At 36.2% G+C, this 25891-nt stretch overlaps 1 long non-coding RNA gene across 2 annotated transcripts in view; it reads left to right on the forward strand.

Annotated features, from left to right (window-relative positions):
- LOC149798141 (uncharacterized) overlaps positions 1-25891 on the forward strand; it is a 230332-nt gene that overhangs the window by 24562 nt on the left and 179879 nt on the right. For both annotated transcript variants that reach the window (XR_016421974.1, XR_016421973.1), the window contains 2 exons: positions 7540-7722; positions 9232-9407. This is a non-coding gene — a long non-coding RNA (uncharacterized LOC149798141). The remainder of the gene's footprint in view (positions 1-7539; positions 7723-9231; positions 9408-25891) is intronic.

Consider the following 25891-nt stretch of genomic DNA (forward strand, 5'->3'; position numbering starts at 1 on the left):
TTTAGTTTATCTATTAATTTTTGTACGTCACTTCCGGTTATGTTTTTCTCTAGTCGTCTTTTTGTAGCTTCCTTCTCCATTGTTTGCGTCTCTCTCCTTATGCATGAGAAGCTAATGGCTTTCTTTTTAAAAATGTTTTTTATTTTGTTTATTTTTACCGTGTTCCATTCCTTTATAATATCCTTATTTCCTTTGCTAGTAACATTTCTTATCACTACTTGGATTTCTTAAATATATTCCTTTTCTTCTAGAATTTTGTTATTCATCTTCCATGTGCCCTTTCCCCATTTATGTTTATTTATTTTATTCATCTCCAGGTAAATCAATTTATGATGAGACACTTTGATATCCGTAATTCCTATGTTTATATATATATTTTTATCATAATTAGCGCAGTAGAACATATCCAATCTACTACCCTTATTTCCCTTGTATTCAAAAGTCAAATCCCTTCTTAGTACATTTAGTCTTTATATATATATATATATATATATATATATATATATATATATATATATATATATATATATATATATATATATATATATATATACTAAGTTGTGTTTCTTCAGAAGATTTTCCATCAACAGCTTAAATCGGATATCAGTAGTTGTTAGTTCCCCTTACCTATCTATTTTAACTCCCACCCAGTTAAAATCACCCCTTAAGACAAGGTTTTCCATTGAAAACTTTTCCAAAATTTAAATAAGTTGTCTTTAAAATTTTGTTTCTTGTATTTGTTTGCAGGCATATATATATATATATATATATATATATATATATATATATATATATATATATATATATATATATATATAGTGAATGTTTTCTATTAAAATGTGTATGATCCTGCCAGTAAAATTATTCACTTCCTCTATTCTCTCCCATGTTATTAGTTTTTTGTTTTTAATTAAAGTAGCTACACCCCGTATTGTATCTCCCCTATAAAATCATTCAAAATTAGGACTCCATTCAGCTTCTCTTCACAAAAGACTACTAATTCTTTTGTAAAGTGGTTGTCAGTTTCTTGTAAAAAGATGATATCATAATTTCATTCATTATTTTAATTAATAATTGTTTCCTTACTTGCACCATTTAAGTTGGTTGAGGCTATACGGAAGTTGTTTTCCCTCCATTTTTACCCTCTCCACCAGGATGCCGCATTCTTGGTTGTGATGATAGTTTATTTGCATTTGATTTCCTATCCAGACCAGATCTCTTTAGGGATAAAATTATTCTGTTGTTTTTGGAGGCACTTTCGTCAGTTTCTTCTACATCATCTTTGTTTTTGTCCTCTCTCCCTTCGTCCTTGTCTTGTCTCTTTTTTGTACTGAAGGATATTGACAACATTTTTGTCATATGCTGTTTGTCAGGTGTCAATATACAGTTTTGTGTTCTCACTTCCCTGTGATGAATTTGATACCGATTGATCTTTCTTTCTTTTTTTCAACTTTAACTTAGCTATGGGGTTGAGGTTAATGGGTTATCTGATAGCGGCCTAACACCTAGAGATACCATTGACTCTTGCTTATTTCCAGCTTGGTCCAGATAGCTCTCTTCTTCTAACAAGAGTGCGAACCTGTTTCTTAAGGCAATTTGCCCTCCTTTTAGTGGTGTAGGGGCTTTCCCTTTCTTATTTGGACTAATCTACTCCCCCCATGCTTATGCATTCTGGGAACTTTCATACCCTTTTATCTCTGTCAGATCTATGTTTGGCATTTTGTTTTCATAAGCTTTCCAAATTGAATCACCTGATTAATTCCTTAATTCTCCTTTGTTTGACACTCCTGTATTTTCAGTAGGGTTTTGTATTTCACTCTCTTTCCTACATTGGTCAATCAGTTGTCCCATTTGTGTTGATACAAGATGGACGTTATCGCTTAACCGGCTTGGGGGGGGGGGGCGAGTGGCCGAGTGGTCTAAAGCGCTCTCCGTTACGGATCACTGCCATTTCACCTCTGTCTGCGTGGGTTCGAGTCTCGGATTCAGCCAATGTGGGTATGTGAGAAAGCTTACCAGTAGCTTCTCGTGGGTCGGTGGTTCTTTCCGGGGTTTTCCAGGGTTCTTCCTCCACGATTATTACTGGCCGCCATGTATAGCCTATCGTGTGCTTAACAGTGGCGTTAAACCCTACAACAACAACAACAACTTAACCGGCTTGAAGCAGCTGTTCCGTTTTTTGTGCCGTTTTCATGATAACTGTGCTTGTTGCCTGTCTTCGTCTACGTTATTGTGTTTATCATGCTTTGGCTTTCAGTTCGTATGTGTTTCTTCATCTCCTTGCTTTGGAAACGAGAACAATTAGACTTTTTCTCAGCTGTCTTGCTCCACTGCTACAACTTCCTTTGTTGTTGAACAAACCGCCATCACATGATTTTCTCCAGTCAACCCGTCTATGCTATGATGGACCCTCATTAATTGCTTTAAATGACCACTCCTTGGCTCTCCACACTACATTGTGCTCTAGACTAAACGAACTGGGACTACATTCATCATTACTTTAATGTAAACAGAAGCGAAAAAAGAAAGGTTGTTTCAAAGCTGGCCGGCGTAGAACAGGACAAAGAAGTCCAGTTCTCTCCCTTATGATCTTTCAGGCTCAACAATTTAAAAATTCGACCGTTAATTTAGATAACCTAATTCAAATCCCTATTAAATCGTCAACCTTTGTGTCAACTATCCAACAGATACCTCTGCGTATTGCATTATTCAATGCCCAATCAGTAGGACAACCTGGAAAGCGCACAGAAATAGTTAATTTTATCAACAATCAGAATATCGACGTCTTTTTGCTGACAGAAACATGGCTAAAACATCAGGCGATGAGCCCAAGTGTGCGGAACTAACGTCCACCGGTTATTCCATCAAGTCGTTTCCCCGCCACTCTCGCGGAGGTGGAATTGCTGTCATCACAAATAACTCCATGATCAAACGTCTTAAACACACCACAACTTTCAATTTCTAACACACATCGTTTGAATTAGTCCAAACCATACTTACACTGGAACAAAGGTTAGTCCACTTTTTCTGCCTATACCGCCCTCCTCCTAGTAGAAAAAAACAAGCTGACTGAATCTCTCTTTTTGGAGCAGTTTCCGAATCTCCTGGACTATGAAAAATCGATAGGTGGCAACCTGATTATTCTTGGAGATTTTACTTTTCACTTTGACTGTCCCGGAAACGCAAACACACCAAAACTCCTAGATTCCATTAATGTTTTCAACCTCAAACAGTTAACCAACCCACCCATACACACTGTCACATTTTAGACTGGCTTCTTCATAGACCTGATGATAATATTCTATGTTTCTCCCTGGTATCCCACGAACTTGCATCAGATCACCTCTGCATTATATGCCACCTTGACGTATCAGTCCCTAACCCTCCACCTTTATTTGCTATTAAGAGAAACCTCCGTATGATAAATAGAACCAAACTAATGCATGAAATCCAAGCAAACCTAACAACTTGCCTACCTCCTACAGCAGAACAAGTCGATAACTGCCTGCGTTCATTGCTCGACAAACATGCCCCAGCCACCAAGTGCAGAGTATCAATTCAAAAGTGTTCTCCATGGTATAGCAGTGTTAGGGACCAGCTTCGCACTGCTAAAAGAGACCGCCGTAAAGCTGAGAGGCATCGGCTTTCCACCAGACTCACTATTCATAAGCAAATTTATAAAGCTGCTAAGAAGAACGTCACAAACATAGTCCATGCAGCAAAATATGCCCACTAGAGTACTAAGATCATTAAAAGTTTCAGCTGCAAAGAGCTCTTCGAGATTACTAACAATATAATGTCAAAGAACAAATGTACAACTAACTTCTCTCTAGTCGACCTTCCGGAGCTGTTTGCTAATTTATTCCGTGACAAAGTACAACCCATTAGAGATAAGCTTGACAACACAATTTCAATTGACACGTCTCACCATACAGTTGGGATACAACCATTAGCATCTGAACCTGTCTCTATGGATTTAGTACGTACAATCGTGAGGAAGAGTGCAGCAAAGTCACGCGAACTTGATCCAATTCCAACATCACTGCTGCTTGAGCGCTTAGATCCAGTATTGCCTTCACTAACTGATGTTATTAATACCTCTCTCTCATCTGGGGAATTCCCATCATTTTTCAAAACCGCCATTGTAATGCCTCTGCTGAAGAAACCAACACCCGACCATAACGATTTAAAGAACTACCGCCCAGTTCCTAATCTCCCATTCATATCAAAATCTTAGAAATGGTTGTTCTATCCCAACTTGTATCTCATCTGAATTCAAACAGTCTTTTGCATACCAGGGCCCAGAAACGTGCAATGAATTAACCACTGAACTTAGACACAAATACACAGAGATCCCATTCAAGAGTGCTCTTAAAACTCACTTATTACGACTGCAAGAACAAACTTAAAGACATAATAATGTTCCCTACCTTACAAATATTTACAGCATGTTTTTATGTTTTCTAATTTCATGGTGTTTGTCTTTTGTAATAATGTCATATATATTGTCTTTTTTTTTATTTTATAGGTGTTTTCTAATGTTGTAAAGCGCTTAGAGCTTCTAAAGATTAGGTGCTATACAAAGTCCTCATTATTATTATTATTATTATTATTATTATTATTTGTAAGTTTAGCTGTGTTTCTTGGATTTCTTGTTATCCTTGATCTAAGTTTTGCGGGATGTTTGTTACTTTGCTGGCATAAGTAGGTGCCAGCACTACGGGATTATTACAGTTTTTTTTTTTTTATGCCCCACCTGCTTACACCTTGGACAGATCCTGTCTTTCTCGCATCCCCATTTACATGTGCGGAGTAGAAACCCCATTACATAAAATAAAGTGGGGATCTTTTTAGCATCTTCTTTGAGAAGAATTATTACCCGGATCCCAGATTTTACGTCCCGAAATCCCCATATTGTAGCAATTGTATGTTCTCTAACCTTGGTATTGACTTTCCATTCTATTTTTGCTACTATTTCTTTGTTTTTTATTTCAAGGGGTAAGCCAGTGATAAACACATTAATCACCTTGGCCTCCACCTCTCTCACTATTGGTTCAGTTTTGTCTACTCTAGCCTTTAACCCAATTACTTCAATTGTTGTATCTTTGATTATAGGGGTAGTCCAATTTCTTTGGATATAAAACTTATTTATTCCTCCCTGCCTTTTGGAGTCCATCGATTTCCTCAATTGGAAATCATAACGTTTTTAGACCCATTATGATTTCTAAATGCTTGGGGCAATTTGTGATGTGATATCCCCGAGGTCAATTGTTTGACATCCCGGGGGTGAAAAGCCAACAATCTCTGGCATGCTTCAATTCTATTTTTGTGTGGAAATAAGTATTTAACTTAGTTCCACTTGGCTGAATAGAGCTTTGGCCTACAATTGATGCTTCTGGATCCATTTAAATGTGTACAAGTATGGTCCCACACCACTATTGCTACGCAAAAAAAATCAACTACTAATTTCAAAATACACTAGGAAAAACCTCCAAAATAGTGCAAATTGCTGAATGCACTATGCACACAAATAGGCAAAACATACTGGTGAACAAATTATTTATAAAAATAACAAAGGACAAAAAAACATAAATTGAAAAATTGAAAATGAAAATGAAAAGTGCAAGTGTCATGGTAATAGCTGAAAATGTCAGCAGATATTAGATCAGAAATGTTCGAGCTGTTATTCCATTCCCCTGTTTACTCCATCTCCTAACTTACTAGACCTCTGCATTGGACAAAATCCTGGCGTAAATTCAATCCACATGCTTTCTGATCTGCCTCAGCTATTTCTGTCCTTGCCCGAGTCATCAATTAGAATTGGGAGTGTGTCGTTATGGTCAATATGTTCTGATACTGTACCCAGGTGTAATTTGGGAAAAGTGACGGGTGCGATAAAGGGAGGAGTTGAGACTGGAGTGCTCCTTGCGGGTTGAAATGTAGCTAGCTTGGGTGAGTTCGTCTGTATGGGTTGGTGGCCTTGTGACTGTAAAATTTAATGCTCTGATAAAGGTGCCAGTGGTGGTGGTTGGCCTTGTGTCTATGCTCCCACTATATGTTATGGGTTGATTGTTTGGCGTAGTTTTTTTGGTGGCTTCCACAGGGGTCATTAGGGGTCCTGTTTGGTGTTGAGGTTTTGGCCATTTTGCTTGAGTGTTTGTTTCTCATATGGAATCGGGTCACAATTAGTACTTCCAGTTCAATACCCACGAATGTAATTCTAATCTATTTTTAGAACATTTTTAATCTCTCATTTTGGTGGTGATAGAAGAGTTTTACTTATGCATTTTTGGTAGGGATTTAAAGGCAATTGTTTATTCTTGAGGCTATGAGCTCAGAGTGTTGTTGTCTATGTGTATTTCGGCGACAGCACACAGTGAGTAATAATGCCTTGGTGATGATCCGGAAGTGAAAGTTATGTTCTGTTTACATGTTGCTCTGTTGACATTCCAGCATCTCAAAAAAGAGCAGGTCAACCTTTGACAAGAACTTTACCGTGAAGTCATCGTTGAAGGTATTTTAGATTAACATACGATTTGTATTGATTGTCACACAGTGGAAAGGTCAGTACTGAGAACCAAATGTAGAGAACATATAGTAAAATTAATTGTGTTCTATGTCCTGTCAGGGCAGTATTGATTCAACTTTAAATTGCTATAATTGTTTTATTATTAATGATAAACACATGAGAGTTTCATACCATGTGTATATTGACTGTAGTAATTAGAAAATATAATTAAAATTAAAAAATATATATTTAAATTTTTGTAATAAATTAAAACTTTTAAAAAATTAAAAAAAAGTATTTTCCCCTAAAAATTCACAGAAATGGTGAAGTTGAGAAGTCTGGCTATACCAACGGAGCTCGATGCATCCCATTTATGCCATAATAATTTGTGTGAATGTGAATCATCTGATTCTAGAGCGTCATTCCGTTAACAATAATAGGCAGTTCTGCAAAGGTTATTGGCATTGCATTGGCCATGGTGACTATCCAGACTGCATGTTAAAGTTAAAATTGTAACATGGAATAAATTCAGGTATCATAATATATCTTTTACACCCAGCCATATCCATATCAAATTATGTCTGGCATGAAAGGAAGGAAGGATGGATGGATGGATGGATTTGTTGAGTAACAAGGAGAGAAGAAAGAGTGTGGCCTTTATTTTAGTAGACCATGCTTTTATGACAGTGCTGTCTTAAATATATTCCTCTCTTCCTTCCTTCCTTTCATGCATTCATTCAGCTAGTCAGTCGTATCTTGTCATGTTATGTTATTTTAATTCCGAATTTTTTAATCTTTATTTATTTTGCTTTTAATTTCTTTAGTTGTGTCTTCATATTGAGATAAAACTGTTTCGACCTCTCCATAGGTCTCATCAGGTGGTAGTAAGTAACACAACTGCACATAACATGCGTTGTATTACTTACGTATTTCCCCACTGCAGTTTTCCTTTCTGTACAATATGTTCTTCATGGTATATTTGAGCACTGTCATTTTGCACACGGAATTAAGATAACCTTTTCTGTGTGCAGTGTCCGTTGGCTCCTGCTAAACCTGTTCATAGGAGTGATCGCCCTTGATGTCTAGCAGTCCTTTGCAGTAGTCAGACTTCATATTGCCTTCTGTGTCCTGTACCTCAAATGGGCTTGTGTCATAACTCCTCGTCTTGCTAGAATACGTTTCCTGGTTTGTGGATGCTTTTGATACAACTGATGGTAAGTGCAGTCTTTATCCATTGTCTCCAGTGTTCTCAGAGTCCTTGTCGAAATTTTACCTCCCAAGTGTGCCACTTTTATTTTCAGTGATGATTTCAGGCTGTTATTGAGTCTGTGTATAGTTGAATGCACTCTTGCCTAAAAGTTTCTGGAATAGTTCACATTTTTAGGTAATGAAAAACTGATTGATCTGTTCACAGCCTCACATTTCTGTCTTTCTACATCACATGAGAGTTTCATTTTCAGATCTTCTAGCAGGATATTCTTATCATTTTCTGTCATGTTAAGATGAGTCACTTGATGAGGACCCAGGTATGCTGATCGCATCCACCAGCTGTTAGTACTCCCTCCCCCACAGACCTTTGAATAATGCCGGCATTTTGAGCAGTCCCCTGAATAAAAAGCGCAGAGTGGCATCCAGTACTTGGGGAAGTTGTCATTTAATTTTTGTAACATCACCATTATTGTCCTCCATCAGTTGCTCGAAGATCAAACCGCAATGTGCTTTAATGTCTTGGCTGACAATTTTCTGTTTGAGCCTTTTTCCTTCTCTTGTTCTTATTCCTGGAAACATGTTTTCACTAAATATTGCAGAATTACACCGTTTGAACTGTAAACGACCAAAATAGACGGGGTCCGACAGTCTTTCTACTTTCCGCATTGGATGCAGAATGATGTAAGAATTTTCGAAGCCAGCAGCCTGTGCATCTCCATCTGTTGTTGCATGTCTAATGAGAATCTATTACAGCACAAACTTGTTTCACATTTCTCTTGCCATTTCATACTCTGAATGTGGTGCAGCTGGTGACAGATTTGCTGTGCAGTCAACATGGCCTCCTGGACATTGCACATCAAAACCTTTCCTTTTCAGCCATGCTCCAGTCCAACAAAGCTTGTTTTCTACCGTAGTCCCCACAATGTATTGCTTCTCTGTAACAGTTTCACAGGCAATTCCAAAAATTTGTGATGAACTTTGACCAGGTTTCTTTTCATGTCCAAAGCTAATGGCATTGTATCTTGCATCAAAAGCAACATTTATTTGCCCAGGATACTGAACATTAACCTGTCTGACTAGTTTCAGCTTGTCTGTCATATCCATTTCAGTGAGCTCCACAGTTGCTTTGCCTACAAGGTTGGAGGCCCTTTGCATAGATGTTCTGCTAGGTGGCGGAATGTCAGTGACTGCAAGCAAGTATCTAGCCCTGGTGTTGTCCATTGGTATATCTTATAGTCCAGCTTGAAACATCATATTTACAGCAGCAGGACTTGGCTCAGGTTTATTTGTTTTTATCTTCTCATACAAGTTATACTCTGGTGACTTAAGGCAGCAGTTTTTACACATCATAGTATGCTTCTAAGCAAGTCCCCATTTTATTTCATTAGCAATTTGGAACTCTGGTCTGCCACATATGTTGACACCATGGCGATGAACATCATTCCACATTTCAAGATTTTTTTCATACAGATCATACGTGTCCCGTCGTGCTCATTCAATTTTGTCTTTTTCAGGTGCAGTTTTGATTTGGATGATGACCGTATAATTTTTGCAGACCCAGGTGTGTCATTACAATCTGGTGCCTGAACTGACTTGAGACCCCCATTTGTCGGCTTTGTCACTGCTATGAGAGAGAACGTGTCTGCGTCCATTCTTCTGGTCACTGGAACAGATGCAGCACTGGAACTTGGTAGAGTATCATCAGTCAGATGTGTGACTCCTTTGTTATGTGGAATATATCCAGGTTTAAAAAAGTTGTCTTCTTGTTTTTTTATCATTTGAGGCTTTCATGGTTTCATTTACAATAACTGGGTGTAAAATAAAAGAATTAACCTCTCTCTCTCTCTCTCTCTCTCTCTCTCTCTCTCTCTCTCTCTCTCACACACTTATATAACTAGGAGAAGGCATGCTAGTTTGGTTTCAGAGAACTTCACCAACTCTTCAATACTACTGGAAGCCTAACATCTGAGGACTCCACCCATCATTGGTGGAAATGATGTCATGTACTTGGTTATACCTAGCTAGTGTATTTAGATGCTACCAGATTTCAGGAGTTACATTTGATTGACAGACTCTGGTTTAATTGCTTCACACCTGATAAGGAAAACCACTGATGTTCATGACAAAGGAATGGAGAGATTTTGCCAAAGAATAAAATTTGTCAACTTCAGGTTTTAAACTTTCATTAAAATTTAAGTTAAATTTAAATTTTCATATAAAATATGTATCAGTTTTTAAAATTAATTTTCTAGAAAAGTTGAACAGTCAAGTTTAATTTCTAGTAATTTCCAGATTGGTGTTACGACTAAAAACTAATTACAGTTTATTTTGAAGTGTTTATCTTGATTAGCAAAATCACAATTAAACTTTAAGTTTTGTGCATTTTTGACATTCGGCCATTTGGAATTGGCTTGTGCTTGTGTTACAGTGGTGTCAGCTAAAAGCCTGTAACTGTCCGGATGAAATGCCTTCAAACTTTGCAGCAGTATTTAAGAGACGTTGATTTGATCACGGATGGAAGTTTTGTCCATGGAGGTGAAATTGTCTAACCCTGTCAGGAATCGTGTCACAATTAGTATTTCCAGTTCAGTACCCGCGAATGTAGTTCTGATCTATTTTTAGAATATTTCTTCCTCTCTCATTTCGGGTGTGATGGAAGAGTTTTACTTATGCATTTTTGGTAGGGATTTAAAGGTAATTGTTTATTCTTGAGAATATGAGCTCAGGGTGTTGTTGTTTGTGTCTTTCGGCGACAGCACACAGTGAGTAATTAGGCCTTGGTAATGATCCGGAAGTAAAATCTGTGTTCTGTTTACATGCTGCTCTGTTGACAGTCCAGCATCTCAAAAAATATCAGTTCAACCTTTGACAAGAACTTCACTGTGAAGTCCTCTTTGAAGGTAAATTTTACTTATGCATTTTTGGTAGGGATTTAAAGGTAATTGTTTATTCTTGAGAATATGAGCTCAGGGTGCTGTTGTCTAAATCTTTCGGCGACAGTACACAGTGAGTAATAAGGCCATGGTGATGATCCGGAAGTGAAATCTGTGTTCTGTTTACATGCTGCTCTGTTGACAATCCAGCATCTTAAAAAATATCAGTTCAACCTTTGACAAGAACTACACCGTGAAGTCATCTTTGAAGGTAAATTAGATTAACATATGATTTGTATTGATTGTCACACAGTGGAAAGGCCAGTACTGAGTAACAAATGTAGCGAACATATAGTAAACTTAATTGTATTCTATGTCCATATCCGAGTTAAATTTCCTGAATGAGGTTTTATATGTTGGTTCTGGTTTTGACATGTTCGAGTGTTTAGTTTTTTTTCACTTTTAGTTTTGTTACTTATTTATTAGTTTGTCATTAAAGTATTTATGTGTTATTTATTTTTTTATTTTTCTTGGGTTTAGTTAATATAATGTAGGGTATGGTAGTATTTGGATTATGTGAATATATTACAGTTAGTGATATGTTTCAATGGTCCGTTGCGGATATACTCACTTTGATCACAATAGTTTTATTGTCGTGAGGTAATGCCGCTACGGCGGATGTTAGTATGGTGCCTAGTGTTTATGATCTCGATATCAATTGATTTAACTGTTGGAGCCAATTATCCCTTCCTACGTCTTTGTCTAATCTGAAAACCTGTGGAGGTTTTAGAAAAAGGCGTTAAATCTGTAATCTTGAGAACCTAATGCGTGCGTCTATTTTTTTCAGGCGTAGTAACGTTTATGTTCTTTGTTCAGTGAACTTACTTGTATGTTAGTTTTAAGTTTGATAATTATACTATGTTTTATTTTAATAATTATTCAGTTTTGATTAATATTGATTTAAGAGATTTTACGATAGATTCAACTGATTATATTGCGGTTGAATTGTTGTCTTTATTTCACGTGACGGTAAATCTCACAGTGGTTAACAATTCTTAGCATGTAAGGATACCGTCCATGCGGGTGCTAGTATGATTCCTAGCACCTGTTGTGTTTTTAAAAGAATATTATTTCAGCTGCACAAATCAAATTTCTTAACTGGTAGTAATGACTGAATATTTGGTAAATGGCGGTATACCAGTTTAAAGGTTAAATAGATGATGGCTTAGAATAATTATGGGTTAAGTTAGTAGATTTGATGATGTAGAGTTAATAGAAATGTGAAAAATGGTACAGAATAATGGTACCGAAGGTTTAATAAAAGAGAGGAGACAATGGAGATCATGAGAAGAGGTGCCACAACACGCAAAATAAATGTAAGTAGTAAGTAGAAAAAGAAGTGCTTACAATGCTATTTTGTCTTGTTATTAATTTTGTTTTGTCGATATAAGCAAAAAACCAGAGAGATTGATAAAGAGAATTTAGAGACTTGATCAAAGTTGCTTAGGGCCAAACATTGGTTACAAAACACAATGGACTTTTTAATTTTCTCACATTTCATACATGATTTTCACAACATTATTGTCGATATACAAATACATGTTTTTGAACAAAACAAGAAAACAAATAAAATCAAAATGGAAACAGTAGATCCCTAGGTTCTTCTTAGATGGTTTGGTCTCAATTTACTTCACATGTTCAATACTTTGATTTGTGTGTCTATCGTAGTGTAAATATAGCTGTTTTGTGTCAAACAATGCAGAGAAAAGAAAACTAAATCATATAATAATTTAATTTATCTTGTCCAAGCGGTCATCATGATCATTGTAACTTGATCAATATAAATTAATAGACAGAGACTATAGCATCCTGTATGAAAGATGCCTTTGGTATTGATAAGATAAACGTTGTACTTAGTTGCTCGAAAATATCCAAGACAAAATGTGCAATTGCGCCATTATGATTCAAGATTACGTTCAGCTGGTAGAATTTGTAATGTAAGGCGATTATGGTAACATGGTCGTGATTTTTCTTATATACATATTTTACTTTATTGCTTTTGAATATTAGTGTGATAAACACATCTGCACCGCGGGAAAGGTGACGCATAATGAATATTCCGGATATATAGACCTTTAATATTTTCATACCGCTCCTAACTCCATTAACCCAGACAGTATGCAAAATTATAAAGGCGTTTGAGATATTAAAAATGTCGCTATTAAGTCCTAAGATATTTTTCCTTGCATTGTACTAATTTCTGGACACTCATGTTACATAAAAGAAGCTAAAAAATCGTATAAAATTATGGTAGCCCGTGTAAATGAGTTCTTTCATCCATTTAGGACCACATTTTTAAATGCCGCAATGATTACCATTAGCGATGCCGTTTGAAAATAACTATACTCTAATGCAAACAGTATCTTATAAAGAAAATATCTTCCCAAATAATTTTAATTACTGCGATTTGTGTAGAGTTAGTACAAACCTTATTCAAAGCATTTCAAAATTGCCAATGAAACTCCAACTATAAAATGAGAATAGCTGTAGATGTGATCCATACAGTCATTGTATAAACTCTTGACAAATTCATTAAGCTTTACACTACCAAAAATATATGTTCATTAAATTTATCAGTAATTGCCACATAAAGATGTTATGATTATAAGTGGATATGATAGAGTGTAAATGAGGCAATGTTTTAGAACTGTATATTTTTGACATTCCAACAGAAGGTATTAATTTGATTCACCATCCCCACATGTATCTACTTCTTGGAAGATGCATTTAAAAACAAGTATCGGTATTACAATACTTCATCTGGTTTTCTGTTGCGTATTCTGGGCTTAAAGCACCCAAACATTGGGTTACCTATTATTTTTACTGGTGATGAGTTTCACGTTTGAAATGAAGAATTCAGACAGGAATGTTGATACAAGGTTATTCTCCTCGAATCGCGCCGAATAGTATTTGGTGATCTAGTGATGTAGGTCTGAATGTTATACGTCTATTTTATTTAGTTTTCGTTTTCGATCAATGCTTGTCGTTTTCGCGTTTAAATTAATCAAAGCCATTAACTTAATTTGTAAGTGAGTGAATATTCGGTAACGTTTTATTAGAGCTTATCACACTAGAGCGCAAAAAAATATTTTTGTCCTACTAGAGCTAATCTTATTAGGGCGCATCCCATTAGAGCGCGAAGAACTAATATCACTAGAGCGCAAACAATGAAAACACATTTGTTAACTGTAACTTTATATTTATTTTAAATGGGTTGATTCAGAATATGGCTAATACCAGTTATCAGGTTAATAGCATCAGTGCTCCCATCGTTGTACATTACCGTCAGTCTCTGAATGCGTTTTTCAATGTCCAAATATTTATTGTTTTGACGTACCACTTCTTGCCCTGCAGTGATTTGCAGTCGTGTAACGGCGTAACTTGCCTGCTCGTCACGAATTGCTGTAAGTAGACGCCAGATGTTCAGATGATGTTTGTTCACCAGACGATTAAAGCGGTTATGCCATCCCTCACAATGATTGTTCGTTTGTAGGTTGACCTGGTAGACATTCCACACTTGTATTGGAATGTTTACCATCCACTGTTGTTCGAAATATCCGAATAGAGGCGCCAAATAGAGGCGCCAAAACATGTGAAGCGACGGAACAAAGCAGTTGAAAGATTGACCGGATAAGCAGTCTTTTGTGCAAATCCCAAAGCCATCAACTGCCTGACTTGTAGCCGAACATTATCATCATGTGCATAAGTGTTCGCTAATCTGACATATACTTCCTTCTTCGGACACTAGGTCTTGCGACTGGTTTCTATATCATGGTCCCTAAATTATAGTGATCTTGACCAAGGATCAATCTATTACAGTATTGTGTTTGTGTTATATATGTATCTATATTGTTTTATTAATGTAATATCGTGTTTGTGCTAGGAATGACCACTTTATATATTTTAAATTGCATTACATTTTTTTATCTACTTGTTTATTTGCGTACAAAAAGGAATAAACCGGTGTAAGGTATAATAGTTGTATAAAAGTTTCTGTCTAGTAATTATTTTCTAATAGTGACGAGACCGCCGTTTATGTACATATTCTAATATATATATGTAGCATCAAATGTGATGGCAATTCAATCTTGTTGAACTTATATTGTTTTCTTTCTCCGCGCCCTATTGTGAATGCGCTCTAGTGAGATCTTTTGCGCCCTAATGGGATTAGCCCTAATGAGAAGTAAAATAAAATGTAATCGCCTCACTGAGCGGCGCTCAAATGGGATGCGCTCTAGTGAGACCAAACCGAATATTCATGTCCATCGTTTGCCAGTGTTGATGTATATTCAGAATGGGCCTAAATACTTTGTTGTTGTTGTTGAGTTGAATTATAGTGGCGTGCGCTTCGCATTGAGCATGTACCACTGGTTTATGATGCCACAGGCACCTAATTGATTACTCCTTGGAGGAAGGAATGGAGCCACTTCCTCCAGGCATTTCTGTGTTCACAGAACACTAATTGATTGGGCCGTCAGGTCGAGGTACTTTTGTGTACACATCGATCTGATTGTAAGGCCTATGTTTTGTTTGAGTGGGATTGGACCCAGCACACACTCTGTCATTCATTTGCATTGATTAGCGACTAGTGGGATTGGACCCGATCTAGTTCGTATTTTTAATTTATGATGCGTGCACTGCACGTATGTGATTTGATGTCTGTCCGTGGCAAAGGGCGAAAGGGGTCGGGCTCGGGCGGAGTTGTCTTGCCACAGGTTAGCAGGGTTTTTCCGATCCAGGGTATTTTTGTTCTAAATTTCCGTCTTTGGAATTTGAATCATAAAATCTCTGTGCTGTTTTTGAGAGAGATAGAGTCTATTGAGGTCGATGTTAGCTTTTAGGTGACAGCATTTGTCGATTGGTTTTGCAGCCTTGTGCTGCTGGCCCTGGATGGAGTTGGTGTTTTTTCCATCTTATTGAGTAATTGTTTTTGGGTCCTAATTATCTAGTTGTAAATTTTGGTTGCAGCCTTGTGCTGCTAGTCCTGATAGTCATTGGGTTTTTTGACTACCTTATACAAGTAATTTTTGGGGTGGTATTCTATATATTTGTTATATTTGCAGCATTGTACCGCCGGGCCTGATAGTCGTTGGGTTTTTTCGACTACCTTATATGTGTAAGTTTAGGGTCTTAATACGGGGGATCCCTGATGGTCTATTCTTGCGACCACCTTATACGTTCTATTTTGGGACTATATGGTTATATCTAGTTTTTGTCTTAGCTGTCATCTATGTAGAAGATAGACTTTTGGAGCTGTTAGTTAGGGTGTTAGGGGAGTAGTATGTTAGGAGAAGTGGAGAAGGACTGTTGTATTTTTTTTTCCCCCACCACCCACCCCCTGTATATTTCTTCCTGGTATTTGAACTAGGTGTTTTTTAATTTAATGCTATTTGTTTGTAGAGTTTTATCAGTCAGTGGGCTAGTTTTGATAAAATGAGTTTTTCTATTGTTCAGAATTTGGTACTTGTTTTGTGAGTGTATTTATTTTGTAATATTTTTGGCTAGATTCGGATTAGATTCCCTCGTCGATCACACTCGCCTCTCATAAATGGAGAGTTCGGGGAGACCGAATCCTTGTCTTCGCCATTGGTCCAAATTTGATATATATATATATATATTTTATGTAAGTATTTATTAGTGTAATTTAAATAATTTCGTTGCTTAGCTGGTTTCGGATTAGATTCTCTCGTCGATCACACTCGCCTCTCATAACTGGAGAGATCGAGAGAACCGAATCCTAGTCCCTGCCATTGATCTAAAAGGGTATGTCGCTTAATTAATTATTTATGGTTTGTATTTAAATTTTCGTATATGTTTCAGTTTTTTTAAAGAAAGTAATGATATTGTTGTAAGTGGTATTTAAATTGGGGTTTGTGCTTTTGAGGAATTCTGGATATGTACTCGGCGATCCTATTTTATTCTGTTCCGTTTTGAAAATTTCCCTTTCTTTCCGTAATTTGTAACATATGTTGAATATGTGGTGCAGGTCTTCAGGCTCCCGGCAGTAGAAGCAATTTGGGTTGTGAGGTTTTGGTCCTATGTGTTTTCCGTAGCTGTTGGCCAACTTTGTTTTTCCTGTGTAAATTCTATTTATTACTTTTTGTTCTTTCCCTTTAAGTAATGGTGGTTTTCTATTTCGGATGGTTTCTTTAAGTGTGTTATGTAGTTTTTTACCTGTCTTGCTATTGTCCCAAAAATCCTGCCATTTCTGATTGATCATGATTGTTATTTGGCTATATATTTCACTAACACTGTATGCCAGTGGTACGTGGTTTAGTTCGCTTAGCTTTAGTTTGGCTAATTCGTCTGCTAGGTTGTTTCCTATTATGTTTATGTGGGATGAGACCCATAGTCATTATACTTGTTGTTTGTTTTTTTTTCAGTTGTTTTAGTATTAGATTGGTTCGATTTAGGAAATTTTCTCTACTGTTGGTATTGTTATTTTGAACAGTTGTAAGGACGCTTAGCGAGTCGCTTATTATTACTGTTAGGAGTGGTTTGTTTTCCTCCACCCATTCTAGTGCTTGTAATATTGCCCAGAATTCTGCTGTGTAGATTGAACAGTGGTCCGGTAGTCGGTGACCAACTTGTATTTTAAGTTTGGGGATTACATATGCAGCTGCCGTTTTTGCGGGTTTAGTGGTTTTTGAACCATCTGTGTATATTTGTAGATGGTTTGTATACTTAGTTGCTAAAATTTCTGATGTTATAGTGTGCAGCTGCAGTTCTTGATTTAATTTATTTCCATGTTTGGTAATAGAGGTATTGATGTTTGGATCTTCGTTATACCAAGGTTCAGGATCGAAGTTATTGTATTTTTCTTTTTGGTTTATGTCTATGGGAAGTAGTTTTGTTAGTTCGTGCACTATTTTTCCTGCTGGTACGTGGTGCTTTTGGGTGTTACTGAAGGAGATGTTGCATTTCTCTATTGCTAGTAGGGTGGGGTGAGTGTTTGTGTTCGTAATCGGGCTGCATATCTCAGTATTAATTCCTGTCTTCTGAGATAGAGCGGTAGCTCACCTGTTAGTACTTGGAGCTCTGCTAGTGAAGTTGATGGTAATGCTCCGGTGATTGTAATTAGGGCTTTTCGTTGTACTTGCTCTAATTTTTTTTAGTTGTTTTGTTAGTGCTAGGTTGTAAACTTGGCACCCATAATCAAGTTTGGATCTTATCAGTGCCCGATATATTGCTAGCAGTGTTTCCTGATTGGATCCCCAGTTCGATCCTTTAAGGCTTCTTATTAGATTGATGTCTTTATCGCATCTTTGTACTACTTCCTGTATGTGTTTTCCCCAATTTAGGTGTTCGTCGAAGTACATACCCAGAAACTTCTTAAATTTGACATATTTAATTACGTGGTTGTTTATTGTAAAGGTCGGTTGTGGTTTATTTATTTTACGTGTGGGTGAAAAAATTATGACTTCTGTTTTGTCCTGTGATAATTTGAACCCCCATTTGTCAGCCCATTTTCCTATGTTATTTAGACTATCTTGTATAGTTTGTATGGTTTTTTGACTGCTGGGGTTGCCAGCTTTCCATTTTCTGCTGTCGTCCGCAAATTGCGAAATTTCAATTTGTGTAGTTGCCAGATTTTTATCTAGGTCGTTGATCATTAAGTTGAAAAGAGTGGGGCTGAGTACACTGCCTTGTGGGGTTCCGTTTTCAAGGGAGTGTATTTCAGAGTGTGTGTCTCCAACTCTAGTTATTATTTTGCGGTCTGTTAAAAAGTTTTCGATTAAATTGAACATTTGACCAGTAATTCCGTAGTGATTTAATTTGGCTAGTAAGCCTTTGGTCCATACTAGGTCAAATGCTTTATCTAAGTCTAAGAATACCGCTATTAGATTCCTATCTGCTTTCCTTTTTGAGTTAAAGGCTAATTTGATCGCTGTTTCCAATCTTATTAGTTGATCCGTAGTGGATCGATTATTTCTAAATCCGCATTGGTTTTCGGATATTAAATTATTTTGCTCTAGGTGGCATTTCAGGCGATTAGTTATTATTGTTTCCATGATCTTGCATATATTGTTTGTTAATGAGATGGGTCTGTATGAGCTGACGTGGTGGGGATCCTTATTTTGTTTCAGGATAGGAATAACTATGGCAGTTTTCCATTTATCAGGTAGTATTCCTGTTTTCCAGATTTTATTTAAGAAATTAATTATTGATTTTTTTGATGTTATTTGGAATATTTTTATACATAATATAACCTATTTTATCCTCTCCAGGGAAAGTTTCTTTCTTGGTGCTCAGTGTTTTATCCCATTCGGCAGTTGTAATATCTTTGTTTAAATAGGATTTTTTATTGCCAATGTCAGTAAATAGTTTACTATGGCTTCTTTCTACCTTGTTTCTATGTTGTTGGAATGAGATGGTGTGGTTTTTATTACTACTCATTTCTGCAAAGTGTTTGGCTAGTGCTTCTGCTTTGTCTTTATTTGTATTTGCTCCTGGTATTTTAGGGGTGCTATTTGATGTTTTCCCTCTAATTGCTCTAATTTTATCCCAGACCTGTTTGGTGTTGGTTTTGATATTAATACTTTTGCAGTATTTTTGACAAGTAGTTTCTTTGGCTTGCTTAATGACTTTCCTAAGTTCTTGTACTTTTATTTTATAGTTAGTGAAATCTGTTGTATTCCCTGTTCGTCTGAAATTCCTAAGTGCTTGTTTCTTATCTATGTGTATTTGTTTACATAGTTCGCTCCACCACGGGACTGGTTGTTTGTTTGGGTGGCCACTAGTTTTAGGTATGCTAGTTTCTGCAGCTAGATTGATTGTGTTAATCAGGTTGTCATAGTATATGTTTATGTTATCATTTTCTATGTCCTTATGTTCTCTTGTGCTGAGTAGGAGTTTATAAGTTTCCCAATCTGCTTTTTCGAATCTCCACTTAGGTTGCGTTTGTTGCGAGTTGAACTGAGTGGTCATCTGCAGGGTGGTTATCAATGGAAAGTGGTCACTGCCGATGGTATCAGTTTGATCCACTCTCCATTCCGCCACCTGTGCTATTGTTGTGGAGCATATGGTGAGATCGATGGCGGTAAGGGTACCATTTTCGCATAAATACGTGTATATCTAGGTCAATATGTTTCTCCTTTTTCTGGTCAGTTCCTTTATGTCGAGTTATCCATGCGTAGTATGAACACTTTACAAAGTGATTATACTGTTTCTTCTGTTATAGGCGGGCCATGTGAACATTTGTGTTAACCAAATTACTAAATTGTACATTTTAATAAGCATTATAAGATTTTGAGATTTTCTTTGGAAAATATATATCAATTAAAATCTTAGCAAATGCTTACATGTGGCAGCATTGTTAAGAAATAAATACCAGTTAAAGAAGTCTTGCTATTTTTTTTATCCCGACCTTTACTCACACAATTAAGTAAAATCAACAAACATTCAACATCATATATGCCACAAGCCCTACTCCATGGTGTAAACAATCAAAAATGGTTACAACGATGCCGCGAGCACTTCCGTTAAAACCTAATTAAGTGCCTACTCAGTGTCAATGTTGGATTTATTTTGAATACTGTTGAGAATTGAATTGCTTCGATACGGTAACACAAGCCAAATATCTACATCCGATTACAGCGTATCAAAGTGCCAACGTTATAGGGTGTATAGTCAGCCTAAGAAAACTGTCCTATAAAATAAACTGATTTTTCAGTCAGAAATAGTTTAGTAATGCAAGACAGGGTGAGAATACAGTAGTGTTCTGTTCAACTGCCACCACGAAGAAAGTTACCGAAATACGGGTAAGTTTTTATGAAAATAAGTGTAGAAAATCTGTCTGATATAAATCCAGCTTTTACAGGACCATTCTGTGTTAGCCATAATAAATATATACCAAATTAAACTGTATATCGACACCACTTACTAAAAGTGCCAATCTGATATCCACCATTTTTTATTACATTGTTACTGCTGCTCCTCCGGAATGGATGTCCACATTAGCATATAGTTTTCACTAAAAGACTTTTTATAATAACTGGGTCTAAGTAAAAAAGAGGTGCTAATCTGACACCTGAAATTCTCATCATGGCAAACATTTTGATAATCATTTTACCGCTCTATGTAAAGGAATGGCTACACTGACATGAGGTTTTAAATAATAGTCCAGTAAATGTTATTTAATAAAGGCTTGAGTTAGAATAAAATGCAACATACTTGAATTTAAACGTCAAATGCTTTGGAAATTATATGGATCAATAAAGAAATGTTCCGCAAAATACTATGCTGTCAAATCAATTAAAATTTATATGTATTAATTAACTAATGAACTTACTCATGTTTTAGCTTCAGTGGTCATACACCAGACGCGGTTAGTGAATGGTCTTTTTTCCGTCGTCAGTCCATCTGTTAGGACAGACTGTTATCGGGGTCGTATTAAACAGCGCAAAGTCAGACAAAGTCTGTTATTTTTGCTTTATTTGTACTAGTTAACTTTACTTTGACAATATTGCAATTAAAAAATTTAAACAGGGTATTTTAATGTTGGTTGAAAGTAGAATTGGTTCATACACACCCTTAGTTGTGTCCCTTTATTTCGCGTTGTGATATATGCAGATAATTGTTAATACACGTTCACTAACTAGTTGTTTAAAAACAATCATATAATTCAGCTATGCACAGTAATATTATGACTGTGTTATACTGTATAAATAAGATGTAAATATGGACTAAAACAATGGCAGACAGAGTAGGACAGTTATGTCATCCAGCGAATGACAAAGGCAGAATCAATGTCACATAGCCAGAGTGAATAATTTTATTAAAATATATCTTGTTGAGAGACAAATAATAATAATAATAATAATAATAATAATAATAATAATATGAAAGTTACTGAATGCGTAAGTTTAATACAAGTGGATGTCACGAATTATTAATTGGAAGCAATAGGTCACACTTACATTATTTCACTTTCCTGCTAAATACGGCTAAGCCTGACGAAGCATTGCAAAGCTATGCAAACTCAGATTAAAACTATTTATATTGCTGAATATATTAACCAGACCAAAAGACTAGTTTTCAACATAATTATGTCAAAATAACTACCGAGCACTTGGGGACAAGAGTTCAAATTCGAACATTGATCAAGTCTTGACATAATCATATTTTAAATGTTTGTTATTGTTTTATAAATTGTTCTGTTGACTGATTATATACAGAAAATACTATTTTTCTATATATGTTATAACGAGTTATCAAACTGTATCTACTTTTGTCTATAATCTTCACAACTTAACAAAGTTACACAAAGTATAAAAAAGTGATATTAGGAAGGTGTATTTATGTTGCACTATCAGAGTGATGAATAAATCAACTAAACCGAAAGACTAGCCTTATACACGTACCCCATTAATATACCGCGAATTGGGAGACTACTTAATTTGGATCATAACAATCACCATTCTTTATAATATTTTGTACAATATTGTAACTTTCTAAACATATTTAATTACAGTTAGAGTGTAAGTTTATACAGATATCTTCCCATATTGAGGCTGAATTTTCTTATTTGATTATTCTACTCTTTCTCCTTTTGTTTGACAGTGAAACATCCTCGTGTCCGTTTGTAAAAATATTTAATTACATTAATTGTTGGGAGAAAATAATGACAGGATAGCGACTGGCAAATACATTGCAATTACTTACAATATTCGAAAGTATGTAGAGTGATACAAAATTTATATCAATAAATATAACATAATTAGAAAATGTTTGCTTTGTCTATGATCAATTTTAAAAAAAAAATATCCATTTAACTCAGTACATCGATAGAAACGTTTTTAAACTTACAATACTGGAAATTATTTACTGCAGATATACAATTTATAGCATATTGTACTGAAGTGCTGGTGTAATCGATTGACACGCGTAAGCGCCTGTTACAATCACAAGTAGGTGAGTAGGACCACGCTACCTTTAATTCAATTAACACATTTTTATTATGACATTGTGTGCCTGCGCGAAAAATAACCATATATGTCGATAGTTTATCACATACAGACTTTTTAAAATAATAAACATTCCAGTTAGGTCTTTGAAAAGCCTGGTATGCTTTTTCTTAGATGCAGTGAATTTGAATTCGTCTCCCAATTACCAGTCATTCATTATGCTGTGCGTTGTAAATCTAACACTTTGCTTTTGTAATTTATGCGGCAAAAACACCACACATTTTCGTATAGCTTTGCAGGCTTTGCAGTCCTTTCTTATGAAACATCGAAAGGTTTGTTGAGTTTGTCAACCTTTGTTTCGATAATCAGTCAAATGAACAGTTTATAAAATAACAAACATTTCAAATGTTTTTGTTAGACTTTGTAAGTACTTTATCATTATTTATAATTATGTTGAAACTAGTCCTTCCGTTTGGTCAATTTATCCGTCAATATAATTTACAATATACGTTGTCTAATATGACTTTGCACGACTCTGTCAGGCTTTGTCGGGCCACACCTCACATTATTTCACGCTTGTTACCTCGACTGTTCACATGTGCTGTATGGATTTACTTGCTTCGTGTCTTTGTAGTCCTGTAACGTGTCCTATGACTTGGCTTCTTGACTACCTTTTGGTCCTTATGGATTTTCCATCTAGGGACATTAGTCCTTAAACACTTGTAGTGATTGCACTTAAGAACTTATTAAAGTGTTACTGTTTCTCTTCTGTCTTTGAGGTCCATGAATTTGTTGTAATTTAAACTTCGAAAATCACGTGTTTAGATAAACTTACATGTCCCGTATAATGCCCTACTTAGGTCCACCACCTGCACTTTAATTGTTTCAAAAAGTAGTTTTCATCCAGTCCATCGGTTTTAATGGGCTTCCTGTTCAGTTTTACTTTTAATCTGTTCATGCTTTCTTCGTTTTTGTTTGTCCAAAGTTGGTTTTCGTCGCTGGAAATAACGTAGTTCGCCGCTTCATCCTTTATACGCCTAGCGTAATACTGTAAGAAATCACAATGGCCTTGTTCTTTAAGTTTCGCTCATCTAAGGCCACATAGTTGTTTGCCGTTTTAACGCCGTTTTCGGACTTGCGGTGTTTAGTATGACAGCTGTTATCACTACTCATCCTACTCGGAGGATTGCTTTGAAACATTATACACACATTCATCCCATGTGATTGGGTCCTGAATGAAAATGATACTGCACCTACATCCAATATGACTGCCACAACGACCATTTTGAAATTCTTATTATCGCTACCCTTCCTGAATGGACAGTGAAACAAAGTTGGGATTTTCACGAAAAGACTAATAATGATGTTTTGTTGGTGCTAAATAAAAGTGGTACTTATCTGATGCACAATATGGCCATGGCTGCCGCCATCTTGAAATATTTTTATCGCAGTTCCTTTAGTATGCGGGAGGTCGCGGGTTCGAGCGCCGGCCGAGTCATACCAAAGACTTCTAAAAATGGTACCTTCAGTTGCCTCGCTTAATGCTCAGCATTAAGAGGATAGTGATATGACTGGTCGCCCTGGTGCCAGGATACCGTGACTGGGTGGAACATGATGCTACATGTCTGTGGTATGATGTTGGATTACTAGACATCACTATAAACTGCCACAATACTGACATCGTAGCGATATGACTGAAAATTGTTGTTTGATGATGCTATAAATGAAACACACACACACACACACACACACACACACTTTGGCCGCCGTCTGATCGCATTATCTGCAGAAATTCTTTTGGTGCTGGAGATAACTCATTCATCTCACAGCTCCATTCGGCTGTCCTCAGAACTGTAGCACCATTATCAGCTGCTGGATTTGACAGTACACTCTTAATATGTGGTACTATAATGCAGAGGCAGTTGGTGGTAACGCTGCTGCTTGCAGCTTTCTCACAAACTTGTCATTACATAGACTGCCTAATGATTCCATATTTTCTACAGAACATGAAAACAAGGACCCATTCCCTGCAGTAATGATATCGTCTTCATTCGTATGTGGGTTAATAAAAGTAACACCGAGATCTTGAAACTTTACATCCTAGAGCTACACCTGTCCTTGTTCCAAACATTTAGATGTTGTGTAATATCTAAGAAGTGCATGAATTGTGCGTATCAAGGTCCACAGTGTCTGTCATTTATAACAATAATGTTCTGGACCTTTTTTTCAGAGAAAAAAATTAAGCTTTGTTCAGCTCTATACGTTAAGAGGATTCTATTTATGGTAACTGGCAAAGCTAGCATAATGTCCAGGAAGTACTAGCACATTTGTTTTCTAATATAACAAGTGATACGCCTCTATATCTCAAGTTAGGTAATATAAAGACGTGAAACCAGCAATTTGGATAAAATCAACAAGCAATTTAGTTTTCTAAATTGCAGTATGAAAATTAAATAGATACTTACGGGATTATGAATTAAATTAGAAAGAAGAAATGGTTTCGTATATATTTTGACATTCTTTTCAGAGAGTATAGTGTCAGTACATTGGAGTGCATCTTGCTTTCCTGTTCATTATGGTAAAACCCATAATTCCCCTTTGAAACTTTGAACACCAGGGTAACATTAGATATTTCCCGTCATAGGACGGGAGTGATTAAAACGTTTCATAGTATAACAAAAAAAAGAGGAAAAATTGGGATAAGAGGGTAGAAAAGATTGAACATAAAACACAAAAAGTATTACATGGGATGCCGCCGCCAGTTTCGAACCCACAACCTCTCGTTTAGCAGCCGTGACACACAGAAAGAGAAATATGGGTGTTATATATATATATATATATATATATATATATATATATATATATATATATATATATATATATATATATATATATATATATATATATCCGCTATCGCTACTGTTCCAACTTTCAGATTCTAAATTCGAAATGAATAACATTCTTAATGAGTTTGATCAAAATAATTTAAAATGGTCTTTGTTTCTTTTTACAGCTGTGTGAATTATTTACAAATTGTGATGGCTTTAAGGGGCATACATTTTTTTCCTCTGCTGATTGTGGACTTGATATTCTGCCGTGGTGCTGAAGTGTCGAACATTTTGGTAGATACAGTGCCTGCAGACAACATTACATATTACAGACTCTCTGTACAAGGACACATTTATATTGAGTTGGAGTCTCTACACGGGGATGCGGACATATATGTTTCAGACGAGACGCTTGAACCTGATTACGTCAATTACAAACTCAAGTCTGTAACTTGTGGTCTAGATAGTGTAGAAGTGCCAGCTGAATTCAAGCGGCCAGTTGGAATT

The sequence above is a fragment of the Sinohyriopsis cumingii genome, chromosome 6 (assembly GCF_028554795.1).
Source record: "Sinohyriopsis cumingii isolate HCF-2022 chromosome 6, ASM2855479v2, whole genome shotgun sequence".
Taxonomy (NCBI): domain Eukaryota; kingdom Metazoa; phylum Mollusca; class Bivalvia; order Unionida; family Unionidae; genus Sinohyriopsis; species Sinohyriopsis cumingii.